A 13,112-nucleotide genomic window follows, 5' to 3' on the forward strand; every position below is an offset into this window, starting at 1 on the left:
AAAATTATACATTTTTTGTCACTAAACATACTACCATGAATTATAAGAATGCCCCAACAGTTATTTTAAGGTCCTTTGTGCCTCCCTAGGAAATATTTATAGGTCTTTGTGCCTGCCTACAGTCCTTTTCGCACCTGAGCAGTCCTTAGCGGTCCTGCAACTCATCGAAAGCATAAATTCTATAACCAAAATTATATTTTTTTCTTACAATAATACATTTTTGTCTATTAACTTACTACCATATATTATAAGAATGTTCTAGGAGGGATTTGAAAGTCCTTTGTGCCTCCCTAGCAGTTGTTAGTGCACCTGAGCAGTCCTTAGCGGTCCGACAACTCTTCAAAAACATGAATTTTATCACTAAAATGATATTTTTTCTTAAAATTATACATTTTTTGTCACTAAACATACTACCATGAGTTAAAAGAATGCCCCAACAGTTCTTTTAAGGTCCTTTGTGCCTCCCTAGGAAGTATTTATAGGTCTTTGTGCCTGCCTAGCAATACTTTTCGCACCCGAGCAGTCCTTAGCGGTCTGGCAACTCATCGAAAGCATAAATTCTATCACCAAAATTATATTTTTTCTTACAATAATACATTTTTGTCTATTTACTTACTACCATATAGTATAAGAATGTTCTAGGAGGGATTTGAAGGTCCTTTGTGCCTCCCTAGCAGTTGTTAGTGCACCTGAGCAGTCCTTAGCGGTCCGACAACTCTTCAAAAACATAAATTTTATCACTATAATGATATATTTCCTTAAAATTATACATTTTTTATCACTAAACATACTACCATGTATTATAAGAATGCCCTTACAGGTATTTTAAGGTCCTTTGTGCCTCCCTAGGGAATATTTATAGGTCTTTGTGCCTGCCTAGCAGTCCTTTTCGCACCCGAGCAGTCCTTAGCGGTCTGGCAACTCATCGAAAGCATAAATTCTATCACCAAAATTATATTTTTTCTTACAATAATACATTTTTGTCTATTAACTTACTACCATATAGTATAAGAATGTTCTAGGAGGGATTTGAAGGTCCTTTGTGCCTCCCTAGCAGTTGTTAGTGCACCTGAGCAGTCCTTAGCGGTCCGACAACTCTTCAAAAACATGAATTTTATCACTAAAATGATATTTTTTCTTAAAATTATACATTTTTTGTCACTAAACATACTACCATGAATTATAAGAATGCCCCAACAGTTATTTTAAGGTCCTTTGTGCTTCCCTAGGAAATATTTATAGGTCTTTGTGCCTGCCTACAGTCCTTTTCGCACCTGAGCAGTCCTTAGCGGTCTGGCAACTCATCGAAAGCATAAATTCTATCACCAAAATTATATTTTTTCTTACAATAATACATTTTTGTCTATTTACTTACTACCATATAGTATAAGAATGTTCTAGGAGGGATTTGAAGGTCCTTTGTGCCTCCCTAGCAGTTGTTAGTGCACCTGAGCAGTCCTTAGCGGTCCGACAACTCTTCAAAAACATAAATTTTATCACTAAAATGATATTTTTTCTTAAAATAATACATTTTTTGTCACTAAACATACTACCTTGTATTATAAGAATGCCCTAGGAGGTATTTTAAGGTCCTTTGTGCCTCCCTAGCAGTCTTTTGTGTATCTGAGCAGTCCTTAGCGGTCCGACAACTCATAAAATTTTCACCAAAATCATATTTTTTCTTAAAATTATTTTTTTTTTTCACTAAAAATAATACCATGTAATATAAGAATGGCCTAGGTGGTATTTTAAGGTCCTTTGTGCCTCTTTAGTAGTCCTTTGTGGCTCCTTAGCAGTCCTTAGCGGTCCTTAGCAGTCCTTAGCGGTCCTTAGCAGTGTTTAGTAGGACCGGAACCTTGTTTAAAATTGAAATAATATGAAAAAGGCAAAGCCTCAAAGCGAGCTCGATGTACTTTTTACGTGAAATAGTATGAAATTATCTGAAATGCAGTGACGAGTGCGTGTGACGTCACACGTACTGTGTTAAATATGGCCCCGTCCCTGTCGTGAAATGAATTACGAGTTTTGAAATTGTTGATAAAACTTTGTTTATTTTATTTCACTTTATAATTTTTCAAGCGAAATAAAGATTATTGTAAGTGAAATAAATGTAAAACTTAACACGTTTGCGACATTAAAATAGCTACTTGATTTGTTTGTTTTGCACGTGCTGTTTGGCGCTACATTGTGACGTCATGTAAACAATATTTTAAACGTCTGTACAGCGTTAACGACTGAATAAAAGATATTGGTGTTCGGATTCATTTTCTTAGTTAGACCATTTTCTTTCATTCTAGATAGTTTTCACAACAAAATTCGACAAAAAATTGTTTTTATTTATCAGATTTCAAACAAAATGGCGCCTTCGATTTTCATTTTTTATACACAGCTTCCGTTATTCTGGTTCCTTGTCCAATTATGGTTCCCATAGACGTGCGCGTGTGACCAGTCTACACATCCGTTTTCAGTCAGAATTCCTCAGTTTTTACCGTTATCTTTAAATTCGAAAGGTTGCGATGTGTCCAATTCGGTACTTTGGACGAATGTTTTCAAAACCATCACTTAGCAGGTACTCGCGTTACCGTAAAGCTCGCTTTGCGAGCAGGCCCTTCGGGCCAGCTCGTCGAGCTCGCTATTAAAACACGTCATCGAGAAAGGAGTGTTGCCCGATGAACTTGGAGCTAGGAAAAGGAAGTCAGTTCTTTACTCATTAACGTTACTTGCAAGATACCTTTCAGGTATGACATTGTAATACATTTGGTGATACGGATGTTGATTCGCCCCACTGTCAATTCGCCCTACTGATGAATACAACTTGAGTTATAATTTGTCCCAATATGCATAGATTTGAGAACATTTGCACTTTTTATGAAATAATCATATGATAAGTAGAGCTGTCATTCATTCAGTGCAAAGCATATTGACGATATATTGAAACAGTTGACAAATATCGACAAAATCTTCATGAAAAACTAGCTAAACACAATTTTCCACCTAAATAGCATGTGATAGCCATAAGTATTTTTTTTGCCTTTTTAGCTCGACTATTTTCAGAATAATAGGACAAATGCAGTCCCATTTGTTGGCGTCGGCGTCCTAGTGGTTAAGTTTTTGCGTGTAAGCTGGTATCTCCATAACTACTGAAGGGAATGGATTGAAACTTCACTCACTTTTTCTCTGTGATTATCTAACGTGATTAGCACAAGTCCCATAACTCTGATTTACTTTTTTGCATAATTATGCTCCTTTTTGTGTCGCCTTGAAAAGGTGACATATAGGGGTTACTTTTGTCGGCGGTGTCGGCGGCGGCGTCTGTGTCGGCGTCGTTGTCGGCGTCCCCTAAAGCTTGTCCGGAGCATAAGTCAGTCACTATAAGTCTGATTGACATCAAACTTGGTATGCATGCTTCTTTCAATAACCCGAAGTGCAGTGCACAAGGACCGGTACTCTGCAGTTCTTATTTTTTGAGTTATTGCCCTTTGTTTATTTTCATACTTTAATTTTGTCCGGGCCATTTCTCTTCAACTAAAAAAGCTATGGACTTGAAACTTCATAGGATGATAGATCTCATTATTAAGAAGTGCAGTGCACAAGAACCAGTACTCTGCACTTCCTAATTTTTGAGTTATTGCCCTTTGTTAATTTTCATACTTTATTTTTGTCCGGGCCATTTCTCCTAATGTATAAAAGCCATGGACTTGAAACTTCATAGGATGATAGGTCTCATTATTAAGAAGTGCAGTGCACAAGAACCAGTACTCTGCACTTCCTAATTTTTGAGTTATTGCCCTTTGTTAATTTTCATACTTTATTTTTGTCCGGGCCATTTCTCCTAATGTATAAAAGCCATGGACTTGAAACTTCATAGGATGATAGGTCTCATTAAGAAGAAGTGCAGTGCACAAGAACTGGTACTCTGCATTTCTTAATTTTTGAGTTATTGCCCTTTGTTTATTTTCATACTTTAATTTTGTCCGGGCCATTTCTCCGAAAGTATAAAAGCTATGGACTTGAAACTTCATAGGATGATAGATCTCATTATTAAGAAGTGCAGTGCACAAGAATCGGTACTCTGCATTTCTAAATTTTTGAGTTATGGCCCTTTGTTAATTTTCATACTTAATTTTTGTCCAGGCCATTTCTCCGAAAGTATAAAAGTTATGGACTTGAAACTTCATAGGATGATAGATCTCATTAAAAAGAAGTGCAGTGCATAAGAACTGATACTCTGCATTTCTTATTTTTGAGTTATTGCTCTTTGTTGATTTACTTACTTTATTTTTGTCCTGGTCATTTCTCCTCAAGTATGAAAGCTATGGACTTGAAACATCATAGAATGATAGATCTTATTGATAAGAAGTGCAGTGTACAGAAACTGCTGCTCTGCACTTATTATTTTTTTAGTTATTGCCCTTTGTTATTTTTCATATTTCATTTTTGTCCTGGCCATTTCCCCTAAACTACATTGTTCACAAGGCGACACATCCTACTCGCGGAGTTCTAGTTCGACTTAGAAATCCTTGGTTAAGTTTTTGCGTATAAGCTGGTATCTCCATAACTACTGAAGGGAATTGATTGAAACTTCACACAATTGTTCTCTGTGATTATCTAACATGATTGGCACAAGTCCCATAACTCTGATTTGCTTTTTTTGCATAATAATTCCCTTTTTGCGACTTAGAAATCCTTTAAGTTTTTGCGTATAAGCTGGTACATGTATCTCCATAAATCCTTGGTTAAGCTTTTGCGTGTAAGCTTGTGTATCCATAACTACTGAAGGGAATGGATTGAAACTTCACACACTTGTTCTCTGTGATTATCTTACATGATTGGCACAAGTCCCATTACTCTTGATTTGTATTTTTTCATAATTATGCCCCGATTTGGACCTTTTTTGGACAATTTTATGTATTTAAGTAGGTAAGCATTATTATACTTGATGAAACACTCTTGTGATAACTTTTCGAATAGTCGAGTGTTACTGTCCTCTGACAGTTCTTGTTTGGATAACAATGAAATAAAACAAAAAAATGCTGTGACTCTCCTGCAATGGAGTAACCACTTGGAAATAAATTGAAATATATGCAAGAAAAACATACAGTTATAAATGAATAAAAAAATGAGATGACATGCAATGATTAATAAGATACACATCAATATTCACATAATTGATAAATGATGATTTTAAGCTTGATTGTTGTTTAGAATGTAAAGTCTACCTATTATGAATGCTGCGTTGTAGTGTTCCTCGTGCCAAAACATTAATGAAGCCAATTACTCAAACATTTTGATAAAGGTACATTTACACAATGTACTCAAACATGAAACTTGGAATACTTGTTCATCATGACAAGGCGAAATTATAAGACAAGGGGTATATTTCTGAAAGCTTTAATTTTGGAGTTATGGCCCTTTTTAACTTAAATCTTTTTGTCAAAATTGCTTATTGACTTGAATTATTTCATAACTCATCAATTTAAAGATATCTACATGAAACTTGGAATGCTTGATAATTATGATAAATGAACACTTCTATGACTTGGGACATTATTTTATCAATATGTTTAGAAGTTATGTCCCTTTTAACTTGACTTTTGATGAAAATTGGTTATTGACAGTTTTTGCACCGACAAATTAAAGCAGGGATCTTTTTGGCTTATTTTCTAGCTGATATACGGTCATATTCCAATTTGAAAATAGTATATTATCCGCAGGAAAGAATGCATAGGAAAAAATTCCCAGGAAAAAATTCCAAATTGAAAGTAGGAAATATAAATATTGAACAATAGATTCTAAAATCTTTGAAAATAAGTTTTTTTTTCACTGTTATGGTGCTTTTAATAAATGTTTGAAGATGCCATCCTAGACAGTGACTCTTTGCATTCATTTAATCACTGCAAAAGTAAAGTCATGCATTTTTTCCCAACATTTCACAAAACATGGGTACGGGTCATGTTCCCAAAATCCTGGAATAAAGCTGTAATGCCGCATGCAGAGCTCTTGTTAGATATATGTTTTACTTAAAATAATATTCTATATACAATGCAAATTCAATATTCACACTGATTTATCTTGAAAAATTCATCAATTGGACTTATTTAGAAATAAAATGAAGATGGAAATATGTTCATGATCATCATCTTTTACAATAGATTATCCAGAACTATGTAATTTTGTATACTGTATTTGCTGGTTTAGAATTACCATCACTTGTATGTTATCTAACGACTCTAGCTCAAGTGTTAACAGAAGATGAGTGATAAAGTCTTCTGCCAACTTGTGAGACTCATGCACTTTTTTCCTTCTTCAGAATTCGATCTTAAACGAGAAGTTGTAGAGAAATATGCTGAGGACCAAAGTACAAGTGAGTTAGAATGGTCAAGTGTTCTAAGTGCACATTTATTGAAGAAACTTTCACCTGTAAAGGATGCAACACTAAATGATGACGGGTACTCCAAATTGAAAAACTGCCCCTGTAACTGTGGAACACAGATAAATTTTGGAGACACAAGTCTTGGTAAGTAAAAAAATAGCATGGTACTGCAATTTACCCACAACATTGACCAATGCACTATAAAGTGCTAAATTTATGGAATGGATTTGCTCATCTTTAAATTTGGGACAGTCCATTCCAAGGATAAGGGATTTTAATATCAAACTTAGCTACCAACAGTATACAACCTCGTCAGACTTCCCAGCTGTGCAGACTTGCCTGGCTCTATACTGATCAAAAAGGCTATTCACTTGAAGTGTCAGCAGGTAAAAAGGTTGATATTTATTTAAAACATTTATATTTTTGTAAGTAAAGGGCTTAAATTTTTAATTCTGACAACCTCAAAAAATCAGAGCATCAGAGTAATTAGATTTCAACAGAAATTGGTTACACTATTTATTTTAATAAATTCTGAGTTTATTTAGTATATGGGCCATATAATTAAAACTAACTGGTCATGGTGTCAGATTTTGAGAAAAGCCTTGTTAACTCACCTGTCACAAAGTGACATGGTGAGCTTTTGTGATCGCTTTTCATCTGGCGTCCGTCCGTGGTACATACGTAAACTTTTATTTTTAACGACATATCCTCATAAACCACTAAGCCAATTTCATCCAAATTACACAGGAATGTTCCTTTGTAGTTTAAAGAATTTAATTTCAAGCAGAACTCTGGTTGCCATGGCAACTGTCAGAAAGAAAAAACTTAAATTATCTTCTTTTAGAAAACCGTAAGCACTAGAGCTTTAATATTTGGCATGAAACATCATCTAGTCAGTGTCTAGCAAGTTTGTTCAAATAAATGCCCTAGGGTCAAAATTGGCCCTGCCCCAGGGGGCCATTGATTTTCCTTATTTGTATATAGTAAAAACTTAAAAAATTTTTTTTTTAAAAACCCAAGTAGCTGGAGCTTAGATATTAAGCATAAAACATCTTCTAGTGGGTGTCTACCAAGTTTGTTCAAATAAAAGCCCTGGGGTAAAAATTGGTCCAGCACCAGGGGGTCATTGATTTGCCTTATTTGTATATAGTAAAAACTTAAAAAATCTTCTTTTCAAAAATCAAAATAGCTAGAGCTTAGATATAAAGCATTTTCTAGTGGGTGTCTACCAAGTTGGTCAAATAAAAGCCCTAGGGTCAAAATTGGCTCCACCCCAATGGGTCATTGTTATTCCCTTTATGTATATAGTAGAAACTTAAAAAAATCTTCTTATAAAACACCCAAAAAGGTAGAGTTTAGATACCAAGCATGAAAAATGTTCTAGTGAACGTCTACCAAGTTTGTTCAAATAAGTGCCTTCGGGTCAAAATTGGCACCTCCCAGTTTTTCCCTATATGTTTATAGTATAAAACTTAAAAAAAAAAACTTCTTATAAAAACCCCAAAGAACTAGAGCTTTGATATTTATCATGAAACATCTTCTAATGGGTGTCTATAAAAGCCCCTGGTTTAAAATTGGCCTTGGCGCAGGGGCCTATATACAGGTGAGCGATTTCAGGGCCATCATGGCCCTCTTGTTTTTAAGATACTGGATGTATTTTATGCTCATCTGTCACAATGGTGACCATAGTAAGATTTTATGATCAGTCCCTGGTGTTTGTTGTCCACAGTATTTAAGTGCTTGTGTCAACTGACAACATCCCTCAAGCACTTTAGAGGGACCTTTTTGCACCTATCTTCTTCAAACTGTATTGCAATGTTTACCTTGAAGATATCTATGACAAATTCAAAACTAGGTCACTAGGTCATGTCATGAAAAAACTTCAGTTACATTCATGCCGACGCTTGTTTTCATTGCTTGTTTTCATTGCTTTTGATTAAACTTAGTCACATTTTACAATAGTAGTTCCTTTTCTGACAAGGTCATTGTTTTTGTTCTACAATGCTTTTGCTCTACAACAAGAGATATAAGGTTTTTGATGTGCAACCTCATTATGAACACTGCTACAGAATGTTATTAACTAATAGTGTCAGGATCATTAATAGCACTTTGAGAAGAATACTGTTTCGTATACTTATCATAAGAAAAAAAAAAAACTCATTGCCACCTAGTGTTTAGCTTTTCACATTTATTATTGTAAAATGTACATGCATATGTTAAACAATTTCATTTATACCATATATTTTCAGGTAATGCTTGTGTATGGCATGGAAGTGTAGACATAATTTGTGATGATGTCATAATTGATGTAGCAGATTCCTTTCCGAACAACCCTGATATTATCTCTATTGATGTTGACTAGTATACCTATGTTTTCTTAAATAAATATTGACCGGTGGTGTCATCCTGACAAACAGTATACATGTATATCTAAATACTGAGATTATATAATTATCTAATTTTTTAGATAATTAAAAAAAAGAAGAAAGATCGCAATTTTGAAAAACAGTCATAGGCAAATTTTATCACAAATTAATGGATGGATGATCACCAAACTTGGTTCCTATCATTTTTAGCTCGACTATTCGATAAGAATAAGTAGAGCTATTGCAGTCACCCGAGCGTCGGCGTCCGCGTAACCACTTATATTTACTATAGAGAAAAAACAATCAAGAGTCGGGAAACCTTATAACAGTTGTTTCATGGCCCTCTTGTTGTCATTTAAGTGCTTTGTTCCCTTATGTTTTGAAATATATATGCTATATTATGATATAAAGATGTCTGTGTTTGAACTAGTTTTCAGTGTATTTTCATTTGCAATAAGAAAGTTTACTGTGACTACAAGTCATGACATGTAATTTTGTAACAAAATGTGTGTTATTATCTACAACATGACTTGATTATATGCTTTATTAATATATAATCGCATGTTATTCTGTATTAAAAAATTCTTTTTTGAATGTATTTTGTTCAGGAATAATCAATATGAATAACGTGAAATATTGTTGTAATAAGAAATAACAATAATCGAAGATAATTCACTTTAAATTTATAATGCTTGTTAACTATTAAAATTAAAAATGCATTATTATAACCCCTCTTTTTCTGCTTTTCTTTTATCCAGCATAATATAAGTTTCTAACAGAGGTACACAAATAAATCATGTCCCAGGGGCAATATTGGCACCACCTCGTGGTTACTGAGTTTATATAGACTTGAATAGGACAATACATTTAAGAACTCTCTTGTGGAAGGACATAGTAAAACAATCAATTAAATTAGATTTCTAACAATGCCACTTCATTGCTTGCTTTACCTTTTCCTCAGGTGAGCATCCCAGGGCCATCATTAGCCTCTTGTTATTGGTTTCTGAAATAGAAAAATTTAATGCCTTTCAAATTGGAATAGTAAAGTTCACTTTAATGGAAAGTATTTAATGAATACCATTTCGAAAACAATTGAAAGAAAAACTATAGTTTTGATGTGGTATTTTATGTAAATAACACGTGACAGTTGGGGGGCAATTGTGGAAATTATAGACATGAGAACAACTGTTTAAAGTCCTTATAAAATTAAAGAATAATCAGTCCAGGGGAGTTAACTAGTACAATACTGAATGCGGAGACATGTACGAGTTCCTTCCCCTAGGATGAATCTTGAAATTCAAAACGTTTATCTACAAAATATTATTTGTCTTGAAATTCAAAACCTATTTGAGTGTTTTATAGTGATTGGTCTAAATCACAATGAGAGTCGAGTGGTATGTACAGTGTTTTAAAAATATTTGATATGAAATCGCTACATTGCCGAAACGTTTCAGAGGGTTAAGGTCGTTGCCTTCAAACCAGTTGTCCCTCATCGTTGCGGGTTCAAGTCCTGCAAGGGATTTTGAATTATTTCATGTGAAGATGATATGTTACTAGCCTACGGGAGGTCGACGGTTCTACTTTGGCGTCCATTTTGGGTGTTCTTTTGTAACTGAAATGATGGACGTGTTGACACCTGAGGTCTTCCTCCACTACTGAGCTGGAAAATTGCTTATTCTGTAAAAAAAACAACAACATATAATACGTTGTCTATTTCACAAATACATATTCTGGATTCTCATTTTTTCAAGACCAGGTGCTAATCAGAATATGAATGTAATAAAATGTCTAAACTTGTATTCAATGATAATGATTTATACAAAAAGAATATAGAATTAAGGAAGGTTTAATTTGCCTTCGACATTGTATCAAGGTAATGTGTGTATTTTCGCTATAGTTTATAATGCAATTTACAACGTATAATGGTCATAAAAAAGAAGATTGAAAAATCACATTGGCACTGCAAATGCCATACGGTGATATTTTTCACTTACACTTTTACTGGTGGGCATTATTACGACCGCAAGCTGAGTATAACGACCAATGTTTTGTTAGCTAGATGGATATCTTCCATAAGTAATATGATCCAAAATCCCTGGAAGGATTTCATTGTACAGCGGTGAGGAGCAAGCGGTTGTAAGTAAGAAACCCATCTGCTATGCCACGAACGCGCCTTAAGTTATTGACATACATGGCAATAAAAGTTAATTATATTCATATAATTTTGTGATAGTATGAATAAAGCAATGTGCTATTCTTTGAACCCTGTTTATAATAAATTATGACAGAAAATTATACATTGTTTTCAAACTTTTGCAATAATCATGTTCTCTATATCTTTGCATTGAGAATACTACATGTATTTTAAAACGGCTCACCTGACTGAGAAGACTGGATGCTTCCCTCCAGAACGTCGCTGGTTCTGCACGGATGCCTGCTCGTGCCTGAAATATTACAGGTCATATTTTATTTCGTCCTGTTTTTATTCATAGGTTTGCCTTTCTTCTTAAAGTAGTCGAGTGTTCTTTAAGTCAGTTATAACAAAGCGTGGGGAAGAAAGCGTACAGTTAAAATCATTGCATTATTTATGCAATATGCGATTGTTTTTTACTGAAAGTACAATGAGACCCAGACATGCCCGTAGGACTATTTTACAGTAAACTAGTTCCTTTCTTGAACTTAAGGCAAATATATATCATACGTCATGAAACATTAGTTGTTTAATTCTTCTGTCTTAGAAATTGTATTAAAATATATTTTTAATTGTTATATATTTCGAACCGTGTATAGTTAATTCAGAATAGTTGAGATGATTTGTGTTCCAATGTTAATAATTTAATTTTATGATCATGCGAAGATTCCTTTTCGGATTGAATACCATTATTTGTGTTAATATTTGTTGACATTATGTTGGGTATCATTATTTAAACGTGCTGTTATCATATTTTTAGCAGGTCTTTATAATTTTTTTCTTAATCGGAAACAGAAATTCTCTTTAAAGACATTGACAGTAATATTTTCATTGAAAGGAACATGGAAAACTGACCTTTTTTTATTTGAGTTAAACAACACACTAGCATGTAAAACCATTGTTATTTTTTATCCTAATCAGAGAAGAATTCTAATTGCTAATTATAAGGAAAACCACGAAATTGGGAGTAAAATGTAATTAGGTCACACACGGGAAATCGAACGCAATAAAAACGTCATAAAGAAGAGAAATTCGCTTCACTTTCCGTGTTGTTTGTAATTTTTATCTGACTAAAAGAACAACTATACAAATGACATGAAGTGACCTAAAATGCTCTGTCCGTTAAGAAGGTAATTCTCAATTTGAATTTTCCTCCTTTCACATGGGCCAAAAATAGATTGCAATGAAAATGAAATAAATAAATAAATAAATAAAAAAATAAAATAAATCATCATCATCACCACCACCACCATTATCATCATCATCAATAACAACAACAACAACAACAACAACAACAACTCATGAGCGTTATAGTACACAAAAGTGAAATGAACTTGTTTAAATGTTGAATTATTAATTTACAAGATTGATGTATACATGTATCTAGTTCACTGGTGTTAAGCACATCGTAAGTTCTGAAAGTATAACTAGTGTTTAACGTTCATATTTCCAAATAGGCCGTCCATTCACACGAAACAAATGTCAATGTCTCTAAAGAATTTAAAAATATGTTTTATTCTTAGGCATCATGTGCCTTTAACAAAGAATCGTACGGGTTGACACACTGTATTCTAATAAATAAATATTATGAACGAATCTGTCTTAACTACATCAATGCTGTATTTTTTTTAAAAATTATTTAAATAATACTGGTACGATGCTGTAAAGACTAAAAACTAAAATTTCCATTCATAGGAACTTAGAAAACTTTTTTATTTGAATGAAGCAACCCACTGTCATGACAAACTGTTGTTATCTTATCATAATCAGAAGAATTCTAATTACCAATTATACAGAGTTTGTTTCATGAACAAAATGGAATAAAATGTAATCAGGTCACGTATTGAAAATTGAACGCAATAAAATGAGCCGTGTCATGACAAAACCAACGTAATGCGTTTGCGACCAGCATGGATCCAGACCAGCCTGCGCATCCGCGCAGTCTGATCAGGATCCATGCTGTTCACTAGCAGTTTCTTTATTTGTTATAGGGTCTGTAAGCGAACAGCATGTATCCTGATCAGACTGCGCAGATGCGCAGGCTGGTCTGGATCCATGCTGGTCGCAAACCCTATATGTTGGTTTTGTCATGACACGGCTCAAATGTCATAAGGAAGAGCAATTTGCCTTATCCGTTTTCTTGTTTGTCAATTTCTGTGCATGCGACTTAAAAAGAAATGAC

General features: G+C 34.0%; 1 long non-coding RNA gene across 1 annotated transcript; it reads left to right on the forward strand.

Annotated features, from left to right (window-relative positions):
* Window positions 1–2,152: 2,152 nt before the first annotated feature.
* LOC132737795 (uncharacterized) lies at window positions 2,153–8,727 on the forward strand. Its single transcript, XR_009626781.1, has 3 exons — window positions 2,153–2,738; window positions 6,311–6,517; window positions 8,623–8,727. It is a non-coding gene; the product is annotated as an uncharacterized LOC132737795 (long non-coding RNA).
* The last annotated feature ends 4,385 nt before the right edge of the window (window positions 8,728–13,112 follow it).

The sequence above is a fragment of the Ruditapes philippinarum genome, unplaced genomic scaffold (assembly GCF_026571515.1).
Source record: "Ruditapes philippinarum isolate M1 unplaced genomic scaffold, ASM2657151v2 ctg9253_1_1_1_1, whole genome shotgun sequence".
Taxonomy (NCBI): Eukaryota; Metazoa; Mollusca; class Bivalvia; order Venerida; family Veneridae; genus Ruditapes; species Ruditapes philippinarum.